We start from the raw sequence: 16,615 nt of genomic DNA, 5'->3' as shown, positions 1-16,615 counted from the left end.
GTGAAGGACTCAAACTTGTGGTTCAGTTTGATTTACTAAAATTTTCAGTGCTTCTTCAATAAAAGAAACATTTCTGACATGCTTAACCCTGGTGGAGCCATGAGAGATGCTTGTGCCTATTTGCGCTAGCACCATGGATGAAATACAAATATATTAATTTCATTTCTTATTCAATGGACACACCACAATTGCAAAAATGTTTTCTTGTTTTTTTTTGTTTTTTTTTTTTACATTAGCAGAATATAGACAAAGATTTGATTTCCATTACATTCGTAGCGGAAACGCAGCTAATGAGTCGACGGTGATGTATGGGTCAGGGATGACCTCATCATGCGTCCCAGCTGCGCTCGTCTTACTTGTTTGTGCTGAAAAACAGTGAAAGAAATGAGATTTTGGGCACAATGTTTCCCTTTTGATATTCACCAAGTCAAAAATGCATTGAGCCCTTTTTGATAACCAGTGAGGGGAAGCCGTCCTGGACACCTTGTCTGTGTGGTGTCAGACGCAGCCATTCAAATCTGTAACGGGACATAAATCTCTGTCCTAAGGTCAGCTGAGACATTCCTTTCCCAGATGGTGCGTCCCCCTGCTCTGGACTCTGCCCCAGAGGAGCCTGGCATCTCAGGCCCATGCATCACAAGGGAACCAGAGTTCCCTTTAAATGGGGGGCAGTGGCCTCAGTGGGGAGAACGTGGCCCCCCACAAACTTCTCCATCCACCTCCCACAGCTTCTCTGAGAGGTTAGAGGGTGCGAGACGACGCTGCATGTTCACAGACGATCTCGTAATGTGACATTCACACTCTGCCCTCTGGCCAAAAGAGCTCAAATTACTGGCAGGTCTGAGGCTGAAATATAAAGTCAACGCACGGCCACACAAGCTTCAGTATAATAATCACCAGTAGAGTCCATGGAAAGAACAAAGACAACAACCTAATTTCAAACTCGAGGAAGAAGAAGTTGCAAGGCACAAGTCACGGGCGTAACAAAGAAAAGGATCAAATGATCCTTTTTGGTCACACCCCCGGTGTGGTGCACCCCTCATTTTTGGTCCATCTGTTTTACATATTGTGGCCAAAAAAAGATCCCAGAATTGATCGGAGCCAAATGTAACGCTTAAGGCTTGTTCAGACATCCAAAGGCTGTTTGACCTTCCTTCTGCTCCCTAACAACAAACCTCCTCTCCTCTCTCCCCCCACTGGCCTGGTTGAATGGGCGGTAGACCTCTAGGCCCGTCTCCGTGGCTACTGGTATGTATGAATAGGTGGAAAGCATAAAATGTATCCAAGATGTTTTTAAGAATTTAATAATCAAGTAGCAACAACAGACTTAAAATGTCAGAGACAGCTTGCCTGTAGTGGAAACGGCTGATGTGTGAGGCTTTTTTTTTTTTTCCTCCGAAGAGTTTTTGCGGCGCTAGTGGCTCGTATTTTTTCCACAGTAGGCAGACAGGAAGGAGGGTGAGGAGAGGGGGGAAGACATGCGGCAAAGGTCGTCGGGACCGGGAGTCGAACCCGCGACGTCCGCGTCGAGGACTAAGGCCTCCAAACGTGGGGCGTGCTAACCCCCTGCGCCACCACAGCACGCCCCATGTGTGAGGCTTTTGACGCAGCAATAAGAAACAAAACACTGGCAAACTGAAAATGGTGTTTGAGGAAATTGGGACACACACATTTCCTCTGTTTCTTTTGATGTAGAAATATTTATCTGTTGATGTCTAATCTTACTTTTTATTTATCTCTGGTAAGAAAAAGTGATCTTACCAGAGGTAAGGTAAGAGGTTGTTAAATTGGTTGTTTAAGGTTGTTAAATTGCAACCTTGTTTTATACATTAAAGGCTTTGTAGCTGAGAAAAAAAGTTAGCTCATTGAAAGCTAGGCTTACCCCCTTCAGTTCAAATAATGTCAGTCTGACCCTGCTTGTGTCCATCTGCCAGTCTCCAATATCAGTCTAAATAAAGATCGGCCTGCTCTTTGTGCTTTCAGCTGTCTGAGGGATTTCTTGTACTTACAGCCTGCTTCAAGTTACTTCACAACATCTCAAAATGATAAAGATCTCTGCTTCAACTCTGGCCAGGAGTTTCAATTTAATAGCATTTTATGGATTTATGGGTTTATTTTGTCTAGTTCTGCTTCAGTTTATATTTTCTTTTCAGATTGTCTCATATTTTCTTCTCACACCATCTTTTATACGGTAGAATTCATGATGGATTCAGCAGCAAAACTTTACCAAACCATGACACTTCCACCCATATGCTTCACAGTTGGTATGAAGTTCTCTTCTTGGATTGATCTGCCAAGAACATTACTTCAGATGTCTGGGTTCAACTTCAGTCTTACTAACATATCTCCCATGAAAGGTAAAATAATGCAGTTCTTTTGCTAATTTCAAAAACATGCAGTTTCACACCAACCTTTGCAAAATCTTGCTGTAGGTTCTTTGCTGTAGGTTCATTTGGACATTTTTGGAGACTTTGTTTCAGACCTTGCAGTCTGTTTCCCAGTTGAACTTTCTTGGAGGGCCAGACCTGGGTATGTTGGCAGTTTTGAATTCTATTTTCAAAATATTCCAACATTTCTTTAAATCCCTTACCAAACTCACAGGCTGCTTTAATCTTCCATCCACAGGCAGTCCTATCACTATCACACAGTCACTTTATTATTCCAATTGGTTAAAAAAGTTTTCTATCTAAGGCAGGGGTGTCCAAACTTTTTGCAAAGAGGGCCAGATTTGATAAAGTCAAGATGCCCGGGGCCAATAGTTTGTTCGGAAATTTTTTAACTACAAAAGTGTCATGCACTTATAAAACAATTTTCATTGTTACAATTATCTTTATTTTTCAAATGACAAAAAAACCAAATATAAGCCAGTCAGGCAGATGAGAACAACTCTAAAAACACAAATTCTGCTTTTGAAATACCTTAAATTTACATGAGTTTAAAAATATCTTTGCCTCAAGAACATTTTAAACAGGTGTTATAAGCAATGCAAAGTTGTCTGTTATTATTAAATCTTAAAACAAGTGAATTTTGCTCTTGTCATTTACAATATCTTTCAGAAAGTAATAGTTTTCATCTACAGGTTCATAACCAAATCTTACTCAAGAGTTTAATAAAAATAAGTGCCATAAATCCAAGTGCATAAATGTTCTTTTGGCTTTTCGCTGCTGATAGTGACAGATGTTACCGTTCAAAACACTCAGTTTTATGTCCTCAACTCTCAGTGCCACACTGTTACGTGCCAGGCAAACATTCGCAAATTCTTGCTTCTTCTCAGGGCAAATGTTCTCCACCATTTTCATAACACAGTTTTGATAAATGTATCTTCAGTAAAAGGTTTGCCATGTTTAGCTATTAACATTAACATCGTAGCTTGCTTTGGTGGTATTTTCTTTTGACTCAGGCCCAAAGAAATCGCTGTTGTGAAGCCAGTGCAGGTTGGAGCTGCTTCAGTTTTTCAGCACGGTCACTTCCTGTTAGCTTGTTGTATGTGTTGGCATGTTTAGTCTGGTAGTGTCTCTTTACGTCAAAATCCTTAAACAAGGCAACCGTCTCATTACAAATTAGACAAGCACAATTGCCTTGATTTTCAGAAAAGAAGTATTGTAATTCCCATCTCTCTTGAAAGCGGCGGCCCTCACTGTCAACTTTCCTTGTTTTCTTTGCAGTGGCCATGGCAGAAATGTACGGTGGCCGACAGGTGCCAATGCGCAGCAAAAGAGAAACATGCAAACAAAAAAAAAAACACGCGCACAAATTAAATGCGGCAAGCAAAAAGAGAGACGCAAACACCCCCGAATGAAATGCAGCAAACAAAAAGTGTTGAAAACGGAAGTGCTCCAGACCACTAGGGGGAGTCAAAGAAAATAGTATTCATTTCTATGGGACCAGATGCAAGATTCAGAGAAAGAAATTTGAAAGAAAGTAAAGGTATCTCTCTGAATCTTGCATCTGGAAAGTGTGATTATTGTGAGAAGTCTGAAACAATAGAGCATGTTATTTTAGAGTGTTGTAAGTATGAAGAAGAGAGAAGATGCATGCTGAGAGAGTGTGTAGGTATTAAAGAAAGGTTTAATTTAATAGAATTTTTGAGGAGAGATTTCGGGAGTAGACATATTCAAATAATTATTCGGTATCTTAAAAAAACAAAGCTATTTCATAGGATATGAGTAGAGCAAGTTGGGTGTGAGTGTGTAAAGAATATCAAAGAGGGGTATATGAAGCTATAAGCAAGTTGGATAATATAAGCAGGTGTGTATGTGTGGGGGTATGTTTAATCAGGAGTTAATGGAGGGAAAAGGTAGAAAGTGAAAGTTTATAGACCATCTCGAACCACACTCCATACTGGTAAGTGGCGGTAATGCTACTGTAAGTTTGTTGCCAACCGCCAATAAATACCAAGAAGAAGAAGAAGAATCTTGCATCTGGTCCCATAGAAATGAATACTATTTTCTTTGACTCCCCCTAGTGGTCTGGAGCACTTCCGTTTTCAACACTTTTTGTTTGCTGCATTTCATTCGGGGGTGTTTGCGTCTCTCTTTTTGTTTGCTGCATTTCATTCGGGGGTGTTTGCGTCTCTCTTTTTGTTTGCTGCATTTCATTCGGGGGTGTTTGCGTCTCTCTTTTTGCTTGCCGCATTTAATTTGTGCGCGTGTTTTTTTTTTTGTTTGCATGTTTCTCTTTTGCTGCGCATTTGCACCTGTCGGCCACCGTAGAAATGAGTGGAGAGGGGTTTGCTGCACGGAGGCAGAGACTGATAGTATTAAAGTGGTGCTGCCACCATTTGGTGAAAGGAGGAATTACAGTTTCAAGTTTTATGATTTATTTATTCTGTTTCACAGTGCAGGCGGGCCATAAATAATACATTATAAGACCGAAGCTGCGGGCCGTATGAAATCTGACCGCGGGCCGTGATTGGCCCCCGGGCCGGACTTTGGACATGCCTGATCTAAGGGAACCTACTGAACCCATTGAGTGCTTGAGTAGCTAACAACACTGGAGAGGAAAAACGCCCCTTTAATGGAAAAAAAACTCATTTGAGGAGACAGAGCGTCAAAGAAGAACCAGAGGTACTGATGTAGGAGTAGTTTCTATGTTAGAGAAAAGTTAAATGTTAATAGCAGGAGAGGGAGAATGTTTTAATTGTTGGCAGCATTATCTTGTGATGGTGGTAGGAGTTTGCAATCGGTGGGTTGTTGGTTCGATCCCCGCTCCTTCCACCTCTGTCATTGTGTCCTTGGGCAAGACACTTCACCCACTTGATGCCATCATCATCATGTGTGAATGACTGTAGTGTAAAATGCTTTGATAAGGTGCTGTACAAAGCCATCTTAGCCGATGCCCCCCACCAGGAAGGAATTACAGCTAAACAGAATGACCAGACCAGATGAAGATTCTGTGGAGAGAAAAAGAATACAATATAGAGTTAACTATTCAAAGAAGAGTAAAAATGCAGATTGGAGAGGAGAGGATTAAGGACAAGTGGTTAGGTTGAATCTTGAATCTCAGATTAAATCTACTGAACAAAATGTCTGAGTTTTAAACATCCTTAAATTTGATGAGGAACACAATTCTAATACGATATGAGAACCTGTGTGCCAAAGTTTATAAATAGTCTTTTCTTTAGGTTTTACTCTTTCTTTATTTAACATTTATGATATAAATAGAATTATGTTTATTTATTTATTATATTTCTATAGTTGATTTTATGTATGCAGTTTGTATTTGCTCTATAAGTTTGAACAGATTTTTATTTTAACTTCAGTAAAAATGCAAATAAAATACAAAAATTAACTTGTCACATCAAAACCAAACCAGTGTTTTAACGAGAAGCTGGTGGATTCAAATGACCAAAAGCATTATTTTTTAATAGACTCAATGTGCCAATTTTCAACTTTTGGTTTTGCATTTGAAAAAATTTGGGTTTCTAATGTGTAAACATATAAAAATATATATGTTATAAGAAAATAAGTATTGAGAGTCGGCAAATCAAGGCAAAAAAAATAAAGAAAGAAAATAAAAAAGCTTGGCTCCATATGCTCCATGCATCAACTCTTCAAAGTAGAGTTCCAGGCTTTGGAGCTAAACCACATCATGCTTGTATTAATCTCCATCAGACTCAGGCGTATATCTGGGATATATCGTCCACTCACTGTCAAACATGTGAGTCGTATAGAAACGATCCTCCATATGGTTCTGATAGAAACAGATGGAGGTTCTTGTCAGATTGCTGGGTTTTCCACTTCTGTTTGTAATTGTTTACAGAAATCGTCTTGTTCGTCTCTTTGTTGAGAATAAAAGTGTCCGCGGGAGATGGTTGTATTATAAATAAATGTTACAATTACCAATAAATAATGATTTTTAACTCGTCTCTGTAATGTTGTCAGATGCGTTCGTGGTGGAAGGAGGAAAAGAGAAAGATGATTGTTTCCAGATTGTAAAATGAAGCAGCCTGCTCTCAGTGTGGCAGTGTTTGTATAAGCTTTCAGCATCACAGTTTAGATGAACCTACAGATTTGTGGATATGGGTATGGACCACGGTCACATGTTCACTGCATGAAGTTGAAAGGCAAAGAGATGGATGATAATGTTTATGTTTGAAATAATCTTTTTCATCAAATGTACACAGAATCTGAGAACAAGGCTGAGGGAAAATGTCCCGCTTCAGCTTTTTCTGCTTCACTTCTTGACATGTGAAGCAAACGGCCCAATGTGAGAAAATGTGTAAAGTTAACTTGCTTCGCTATTGAGTGGGGATAACTTTTAAGCAACAGAGATTATAAACAAAAAATGTTTGAAAATAAAAACAAAAGCAGCATACAAAAATCATAACGTGTGATCTTTCACCTACATGTTTCTTCAAAATGTCCTTTTTTTTAAAAAAAGAAAAAAAGAATAAAAAGGAGGTCTTTTTGGGCTTTTGAATCAGAATAAATTTGTTGTTTAGTTTATTTTTAGCTTGGTTAAAATAACTGCCTGTTCCATCTGTAACTCTGAAAATATGAATGTTTTTTAAAAGTCTGAAAAGTTTTTTGCTTAAAATCTTCTATTTGAGTTAATCACTTGTGTTTAATTTGTATGGAACTGTTGCTTTTAATTATTCTTTTTTTTTTTTTTTTTTTTACACAATGATAGACCTTTGACATTTTGAATGTTAAAACTATCCCCGTCATGAGACAGCTATTTTGTCTAGAGCACAGGTGTCAAACTTAAGGCCTGGGGCCCAAATCTGGCCCGCCGTAGCCTTTTATGTGGCCTTCTAGACTCCAAATTACCACAATAAGTCCTTCCAGTTTTACACAAATCTGCAAAATTCACTCAAAATCAAAACATCCCCACATTTTTTTCTAATTTTACTGCAAATTTTCTCAAAATTGGTCAAGAAAATTTTGTTCAAGTGACTGCTGCCTCAGCCTTACTTGATTTTGGAATCTGTAATAGATACGAGTAATAACATCGTACATTAGCGCGAATGTCGTAAAAATTCCTTAAAACATTTCTAGATTGTCACCACAAAATCTGTAATCTTGATTGCAAAAAACCCCCCACTAAAACAATCGCAAAATTCTTTAGGAACAGCTACTGTATATTTTAACAGTTTAAATGGTTTTATAAATATATTCTGGCTCAACAGGCCCTTTAAGAACATCCAGATTTTTGATATGACTCAAATTAAAATGAGTTTAGATCAATGGACTGCTGACATTTTGGGTCCATCAAGTAGGATAAAAGTAAGTAATTATTAGCTCTCTACCATGACACTAAAAACACAAGTGATACATTAATTTGTTGCTTATTTAGCTGCCCATAGGTGTTTGCTCGAATGTTTTTGTCCTTTGTGTTGCTCTGTGTCGACTGGTGACCTCTGACCCTATGATTATTGGATCGGTTCCAGTCCCCCAACTGCTGAAAAATTCATTCTTCAGATTGCTTTTCTGACAGATTATAAAACTTTTATTTATTTGCATCAATTTGGTTTGACACTGGTTTTCATGCTGCAAATGTAACACAACTTGTGACCTCATTGTGCATTTCAGTCTGTTTCATTGCTTGAAGTTACACTTAGCAGAAACATCTTTATTTAATAAACTTACAGACCTGCTGCACTGTTTTAATCTCTTCATGCTCTCTCAGGCTCTTACATTTCAAGAGCCTAACTGAATATGACTCTTTAAAGTCGAACTGTGGCCCTTTTTGGAATCAGTTTTGTCATGTGAAAGAAATGTGGGACCAGTTATGAAGCCTCTATGTTGTGGAAAAGGTTGTTTGTTAGAATACAACCCAGCTACAGGACACCAAAACAGATGAAGTTAACACAAAGTAAACATGAAGACCAAAACATAAAACCAGAGAACCCAAGATCACATAGACAGGATGGAACAGGAGGAGTGAATTCGTGGGAAGAAAGTCATACACAACGATCAGATAAGGAGCAGCTGAAAACCAAGTGCTTTAAATCCTGAGGGAAGGTAACCAGACACACATTACAGGTGTGATGACTCAGATCCAGGTGGGGTAGAAGACCGGGAAGCAAAACCGACTGGTGTAAACAAGTAAACAGCGTGCAAACAGCCAGAACAAAAAATCGAAACCAGGTGCATAGAAACTCCAAAACTGCAAATTACAATGAATAAATGAATAATAATCCAAAATCCATGAACAATTTAGTCTTTTTCTAATCACAAACATTCCCATAGTAGCCAAATATAACCAGCTCACAGTTCTGTCTTAGTCTCTGGTAAAGCGTACAGCTATGCTGACCTCTTCCCCTATATCCTCTACAGTTGACCATCCTTGCTGCCACTAGCTGGTCTCTCTGTCGTTCTTTCCCACAGAGTTGCTATGAATCCAGTATCTCTCTGTTGTGTTGGAGTCTTTTTTCTGACCTCTAAAGGCAGAGGACCGTTCACTCTGAGCCTGGTTTTGCTGGACATTTCTTCCAGCTAAAGGCAGAGTTTTTCCTCTCCACTGTTGTCCTGGACTTGTTTAGGATGACAGACCGCATTGACATGAAGGTTTGATGGAGTCATCTTGTTTTCTCATGCACACAGTTTTTCACTAAATAAAGCATGGAACATAAATGGAAATAGGGAGCCTGCCTCTAGTCTGTCTGCATCCTCCAGTTGCCTCCCACTGCAGCCAATCATCCCTAATCATCATCCACCTGCTTCCCTGCTGTGATTCAACCCAACCCCTTTTAATGCAAAGTTGCTCTGAAAGTTGCATTGAAAGTCCATTAAAAGTTCCAACTTTGCATTAAAATTGTCATTATTTACCGAATGACACTTCATGACAACAGTCATAGACATTCATAAACACTCCTTTATGTTCATGACAGGTGTTATGTCGTGTTTATGACAGCGTCATGTCAGTCTTATGCACACCCTGTCAAATAAAGTGTTACCTTTACATGTAATTAATCTATGTAAAACAGGAATTTTGCCTTTTATTAAAACTGAGTTGAATGTAATTACATTTCATATTTTTATCAGATAGTAATAGAAAAAAATTTTGAAAAATGTAAAGCTGGAGGGAGAAGAAATGCTGTACAGTAAAGGAATCACATTCCTCAGATGAATCTAGCCTCATGAAACGCTGATGAACAGCAGGCCTGTTAGGTCTGTTTAGTTTGGACTTTGGCATCATTGCAGTGCAATGAGACGTAATGACAACTTACATCCTGGTCTAATAAAACAGCATACTAACAAAATGTTGTTGAGGGAGTTTTGTGGATTTTGTATCAAGAACAGGAAACTAGCTTTACCCTCATTCTAATATTTCAATGAGTTATTTAAATGTTGTAAAAAAAAAAGCCAAAACAAAACAAAAAAAAACATGTTTATAGGACACAGTGAAGTGTCAAAGCACAAGGTTACCAGTGAATGATGAAGGTAAGTCTGCCTTATAAGAAGGAGCTGTTATTTTAATGTGTTTCACAAAAAAGTCTGCAGGATTAATATGAAACAGCTCTGCATCCTCTGTTTGACTGGCTCACAGTATGTATTCCAGTAAATAAAGACCACCACAATGACAGACTGCATAAGAAGAAAATGAGATTTTTGCTGCGGGGGCTTTGGGAACGACTTCAGCAGTGGTGATGCCGCATCATAACATTTTTCCGAGGCTCGTGTTGGGATGGATTTTTTACTAACATCTCAAAAATGACAAAAGCAACGCGTAGTTATGAATTAGTTTTTATGCTGCACACATGCTCATCAAGGCAAGTCATTATAAAATGAAGCAACATTTTTGAAAGAAAATTTAATCGTTTGCACAATGATAAACTTCTGCTGGTGAAATGAAAATAAACGTTGTTTTCCTTACCTCAGAGAGATTAATGTGTGTGAAACATGGAAAAAACATCCTTTGAAGTTGCATAATTTCCTCCAGCATATTGTTTTCATTTTTCCCCATCTCTATCCAGCCCATAATCTCCACCATCTTTCACATAAGAGAGCTTCAGAACAGTCATTCTGCTCTAACAGCAACAGATGGAATTTATAATCGTGTGCCATAAACTTACAAAGTTGTATTTGGCAAGAAAAGCAATAAAACCAACATCAAACCACTCTAATTATATTAAATTATACTTTGCATTTTTCAAAATGAAAAGCTTGAGGTTTACTCGGGATACTGAAAACAGTTTTCTAACAGTTTACCAATCAGCTGTTACCCAGGCTGAGGCTTCATGTGCAACAAATTTCAGATGTAAATGAAATTCCTTCAGTGCTTCAACTTCCGCGCTCCACAATTTACGAAAAACAAGGTGATGAAACAAGAGTCTATTTTTTTTCTTCCAATAAGTCGTACTGCACTGTTTGGATTTTTTTTCTTTATTCTTTTGATGAAACAAATTCAGATGGAATATCTGCAACATATTAAAAACAGTGGAACATTACTTTTGCTCTAATGTTACAGCAGCCTTCCTGGCAACTACATAAAGTATTTGAGAGAAATCCAACTGTTGGAGTTCAGTGAGGTTTGTCTGTTGAATTCATCTGTTTCTCCACAGCCTGCGATCCCATGGTTATTAGAGGTGTGGACGCTAGTAACCCTCAGACAGACACTTTAGTCAAAGACATTTTCGTACTTCGACACGAAAAAACCACACGTCTGTTTTTGACCAAGTACATGTTGATAAGTAAAGGGCTTCTTTACTTATCAGCTACAAGTTGCAGGCTTGTTTGCTTTATTTTCATTTGAGCTGACAGGATCTCCTGATGTTAATGGTGTATACGCTTGGTTATAATGAATAATTATTTGGGATGTTGCCTTTCTATCTGTTTTCCCTTCTTCGACTGGACATCAAAAAAATTTCTTTATCACACAAAAACCGCTCTGAAATTTTACTGTTTTTCTGAACAATGTCTGGAAGGCTCAGAGATGATTTTGAGGAAAAATTACACTTGATCAGCAGCTTCAGACACACTCACACACCAGTTACTGCGCCATGATCAAGGTCACTTAAATCCCCATTCTTCCATCTGATGTTCAGTTTGAACTTCAGCAAATCATCTTCACCGCTTCTAGGCAGCAACTGCGTCCTGTTGCTGCCATGATATCAGCAGATTTGCTTATTTATCTGATCAACCAACTGAACAGGTATTATGAAAAGGAAACAAAGAATGTGTATACATATAAAAATAACCGATTTTCAAAAGAAATAGAAAATATAAAATTTTTAAAATGTAATACATACATTTTTAATATATTTCCTACTGTGTTTTATTCCACACAAAAATTATGTCATATTTGAAATATTTTCATTTTTTGAACATTTGTAGAATACCTGGAATATGAAATGAAGAAAACTTTTCAATACAAAGACATTGCATAAAAATGACTTAACTTGGACAAAAAAGAGCCACTTACACATCAAAGGCTTAAGAGGATCCTCCTCACCCACAGTTCAAAATATCAAGCTAACGTGTGTCTAACTTCTGAAAAAATACTTGCTCTATTTATAAATCCTATCAAAAATACTTTTAATTAATTTTTTTCACAAATATTCTAATAAAAACTCAGATTTTTACAAGAATGAGTTGGAAAACAGGACAAATACAAAACTTAAATTTCTGCACATGTATTGACTTACTAATTTAGATGTCTACACACATTTTTATTTGACAGTAATCTTACCCCATTCATAACTCCTTGTGTTTCCATAGCAATTAAAACAAACAAAAACCTGACAGGTCTTGACATCATCATATCGATGAGAACCTCTATGTTCTCATCAATGATGTCATAAATGTTCATAGAGATACAAGAATTCTCAGTGTGCTTTTCAACTTGGTTGGAGGTAGATCGATCCCAGAGAGACGACTTCAAACTGACTTTACAAACCATTTTAACTGAACACCAAGTTAAGAGGATTTTTGCCTGTGATGGGACCTTGGATTTCTTGTTACAAAGGGAGTTGAAAAGTTGTTAGGATATAGCACAAGAGGCAACAATGTCCTTGTAGAGAGCTCTGAGGACGAGAGATGAAAATACTTTGCTTTTGACATTGAACCCTGAAGACCAAAAGACATGGAAGATTCCTCTAATGATGAGAAAGTTACCGTCAAAACATGGAGAAAGAAGGAGACCATCTCTGGTTCATCAAGTCTGATCATGATGAGTTTCATTTTATCTGTGCTGCAAACTAAGAGCTGTGACTCAGTTTGTGTCTCAGTTTGTGAGTTATGGTAACCTTCATCAGGTAAAAACTTCACATCTTGTCTAGTATTGCTTTGCTCACAGAAAACCTTTTTATTTTGACACTTTGAAATATTTAAAACATTTCTCTTTTCTTTTTCTTGTGTATTGTAGAAGTTTGCTGTAATTTCAAACATATTTGTGATTAGTGTAAATTTTACTAATAGCTTTAAATGTTTAACGAATGGAGTGTTTTATATGTTTTTTAATAATGCAAATTAAATTTTTTGTTTCTTCTATAGTATATTACATATATTTTACTTTCATTGAAAAGTAAAAAATAAAAGTAAAAGCTGTTTTCAGCCTCTGCTTTAAGTGTTTAAACTTAGTCATATTGCTGTTGCAGAAAAACAAACATGGCTAGTTTTCATTAGATCTTATTAAGTGAAAAAAGCAACATAAAACATTGTCAACACTCTGCCTCTTAGCATGGTACTTTGTTTGCTTTTCAACTTGGTTGGAGGTAGATCGATTCCAGAGAGACGACTTCAAACTGACTTTACAAACCATTTTAACTGAACATCAAGTTAAGAGGATTTTTGCCTGTGATGGGACCTTGGATTTCTTGTTATGAAGGGAGTTGAAAATTTGTTAGGATATATCACAAGAGGCAATGACATTTTTGTAGAGAGCTCTGAGGACGAGAGATCAAACTACTTTGCTTTTGACATTGAACCCTGAAGACCAAAGGGACATGGAAGATTCCTCTAAGGATGAGAAAGTTGCCGTCAAAACCACAACTACGGATTTGACAGTAAAGGCATCAGAAGACTTTGTTGCTTTTGAAAGTGTCAATTTTCCTCATGACCAAATGGACCTGGATGTGTTTGCTTGCTCACAGTTTTAGTGAGTTACCTTTACAACCACACTTATCTCTTTGCCAACACAGATATTATTATTTTTACAGAGACGTCATTGTTTCCAAGGTTTTTCTTTACAACAATCCACCATTCAGGAAGATATTATCCCCCAGATGAAGTCTTTGCAGTTCAGAATGAAATAATTGAAACACTGAAGATGAAGGATGTAGTACATCGGGACAAGTCAGGAGTCTTTTTGTTTTATACGTATGTTACAGTATCTGACCCAATACATCATTAACACATACTGTGAGCTGTACACAACTGACTATTGTGAGCGATGTCAGAAGTCTTCACGTATTATTTGTAACCTTGGTCCTGTCATTCCCCTACCAAAGGAACAACGAGAGGTCACTACAACTATTCTTCTGAACTGTAATACAGTATGTGTATTACCTCCTACTCCAACATAAAGAGAAAATGCTTTTTCAGTGACACCGATGTGTTGACCCTGACACTACCATGGTCAGTCAGTCCAGATGATTTAAGATATCCTTCAATTCCTGACCCAATCTTTGAAATTCCTGTAAAAGGTTGAACTCAGTGGTACCATCTGTCCTCAGTCATTTGCTGCTTGTACTTACGTGACAAACAGCAGGTTAGATTGCCCACCTTTTTTGGAATTGTTGAAGAGGTGCTGTTGAGTGGCCCTCCTGGGGACTTCCTTATGCTGCATTGAGATTTCAACGTTCAGGTGGGCAATGACAGTGAGACCTGGAGGGGTGTGGTTGGGAGGATCGGCCACCCTGACCTAAATCAGAGTGGTGTTCTGTTATTGGATCTCTGTGCTCTTCATGGATTGTCCATAACAATTTAAATTTGTTCATGAGTATTCTCATAGGTAAAATATCCCATTTTTACATGCATGTATGAGTTGGAAAACAAGACAAATACAAAACTTAAATTTCTGCACATTTATTGACCAACATTTACTAATTTAGATGTCTACGCATGCATTTTTAATTGACAGTAATCCTACGCCATTCATAACTCCTTGTGTTTTCATAGCAACTAAAACAAACAAAAACCTGACACAGGTTGTTTGACATCATCGTATCCATGAGAACCTCTGTGTGATGTCAGTGATGTCATAAATGATCAAAGAGATACAAGAATTCTCAGTTTGCTTTTCAACTTGGTTGGAGTTAGATCGATCCCAGAGAGACGACTTCAAACTGACTTTACAAACCATTTTAACTGAACACCAAGTTAAGAGGATTTTTGCCTGTGATGGGACCTTGGATTTCTTGTTACGAAGGGAGTTGAAAAGTTGTTAGAATATAGCAAAGAGGCAACAATGTCTTTGTAGAGAGCTCTGAGGACGAGAGATCAAAATACTTTGCTTTTGACATTGAACCCTGAAGACCAAAAGACATGGAAGATTCCTCTAAGGATAAGAAAGTTACCGTCAAAACCACAACTATGGATTTGACAGTAAAGGCATCAGAAGACTTTGTTGCTTTTGAAAGTGTCAATGTTCCTCATGACCAAATGGACCTGGATGTGTTTGCTTGCTCACAGTTGTAGTGAGTTACCTTTACAACCACACTTAACTTTTTGCCAACACAGATATTACAAAAAAATGTCTTTACCAGTCTTCCCATAAACATAATGGACCTGGATGTGAATCCAAGCTGTAACAGCAAGAAAACTGTGACAAATTTTGAAGAAATCTCTGAGGATTTATCATTAGAAGAATCCTCTTCAGCATAAGAAAAGAAATTCAAAATGACACAGATGATTTCAACAGTGTGGATGCTAATCTTGAGCCAACCATGTACTTTTGTAAATTTTCCAATTCAATCTTCAACTGTTGGATGAATGCCACAACACATATCATTATGAACTTGAGTATTACCTGAAGGTTTGTGGCTCAGAATCTGGACTTTTTACAAAGACGTCATTGTTTCCAAGGTTTTTCTTTACAGCAATCCACCATTCAGGAAGATATTTTCCCCCAGATGAAGTCTTTACAGTTCAGAATGAAATAAATGAAACACTGAAGATGAAAAATGTAGTACATCGGGACAAGCCAGGAGTCTTTTTGTTTTATATGTTGCACTATCCTCTCCTTGGGTTGCCACCTTATCGTGGTCGAGGGGTTTGAGTGCCCCAATGATCGTAGGAGCTATGTTGTCTGGGGCTTCATGCCCCTGGTAGGGTCACCCAAGGGACCATGGGAACTTAAGCCTCCCTGGCAAGGTCTATTCAGGGGTCCTGGAGAGGAGGGTCCGTCGGATAGTCGAACCTCGGATTCAGGAAGAGCAGTGTGGTTTTCGTCCTGGTCGTGGAACACTGGACTAGCTCTACACCCTCGGCAGGGTCCTGGAGGATGCATGGGAGTTCGCCCAACCAGTCTACATGTGTTTTGTGGACTTGGAGAAGGCGTTCGACCGTGTCCCTCTGGGAGCCCTGTGGGGGGTTCTCCGGCAGTATGGGGTACCGGGTCCTTTGATATGGGCTGTCAGGTCCCTGTATGACCGGTGTCAGAGTCTGGTCCGCATTGCCGGCAGCAAGTCGGGCTCGTTTCCGGTGAGAGTTGTACTCCACCAGGGCTGCCCTTTGTCACCGATTCTGTTCATCACTTTCATGGACAGAATTTCTAGGCGCAGCCAAGGTGTTGAGGGGATCCGATTTGGTGGCCTTAGGATCTCGTCTCTGCTTTTTGCAGACGATGTGGTCCTACTGGCTTCATCAGGTCATGATCTGCAGCTCTCGCTGGAGCGGTTCACAGCCGAGTGTGAAGCGGCCGGGATGGGGATCAGTGCCTCCAAATCCAACGCCATGGTCTTGAGTCGGAAAAGGGTAGAGTGCCTTCTCCGGGTCGGGGGGGTGTCCTGCCCCAAGTGGAGGAGTTCAAGTATCTCGGGATCTTGTTCACGAATGGGGGAAGAAGGGAGCGGGAGATCGACAGGCAGATTGGCGCAGCGTCTGCCGTCAAGCGGGCGCTGTACCGGTCCGTCGTGGTGAAGAGAGAGCTGAGCCAAAAAGCGAAGCTCTCGATTTACCGGTCGATCTACGTTCCCACCCTCATCTATGGTCATGAGCTTTGGGTCATG

This window comes from Xiphophorus hellerii, chromosome 5, assembly GCF_003331165.1.
Source record: "Xiphophorus hellerii strain 12219 chromosome 5, Xiphophorus_hellerii-4.1, whole genome shotgun sequence".
NCBI lineage: Eukaryota > Metazoa > Chordata > Actinopteri > Cyprinodontiformes > Poeciliidae > Xiphophorus > Xiphophorus hellerii.
Note: the sequence above shows the minus strand (reverse complement) of the source record.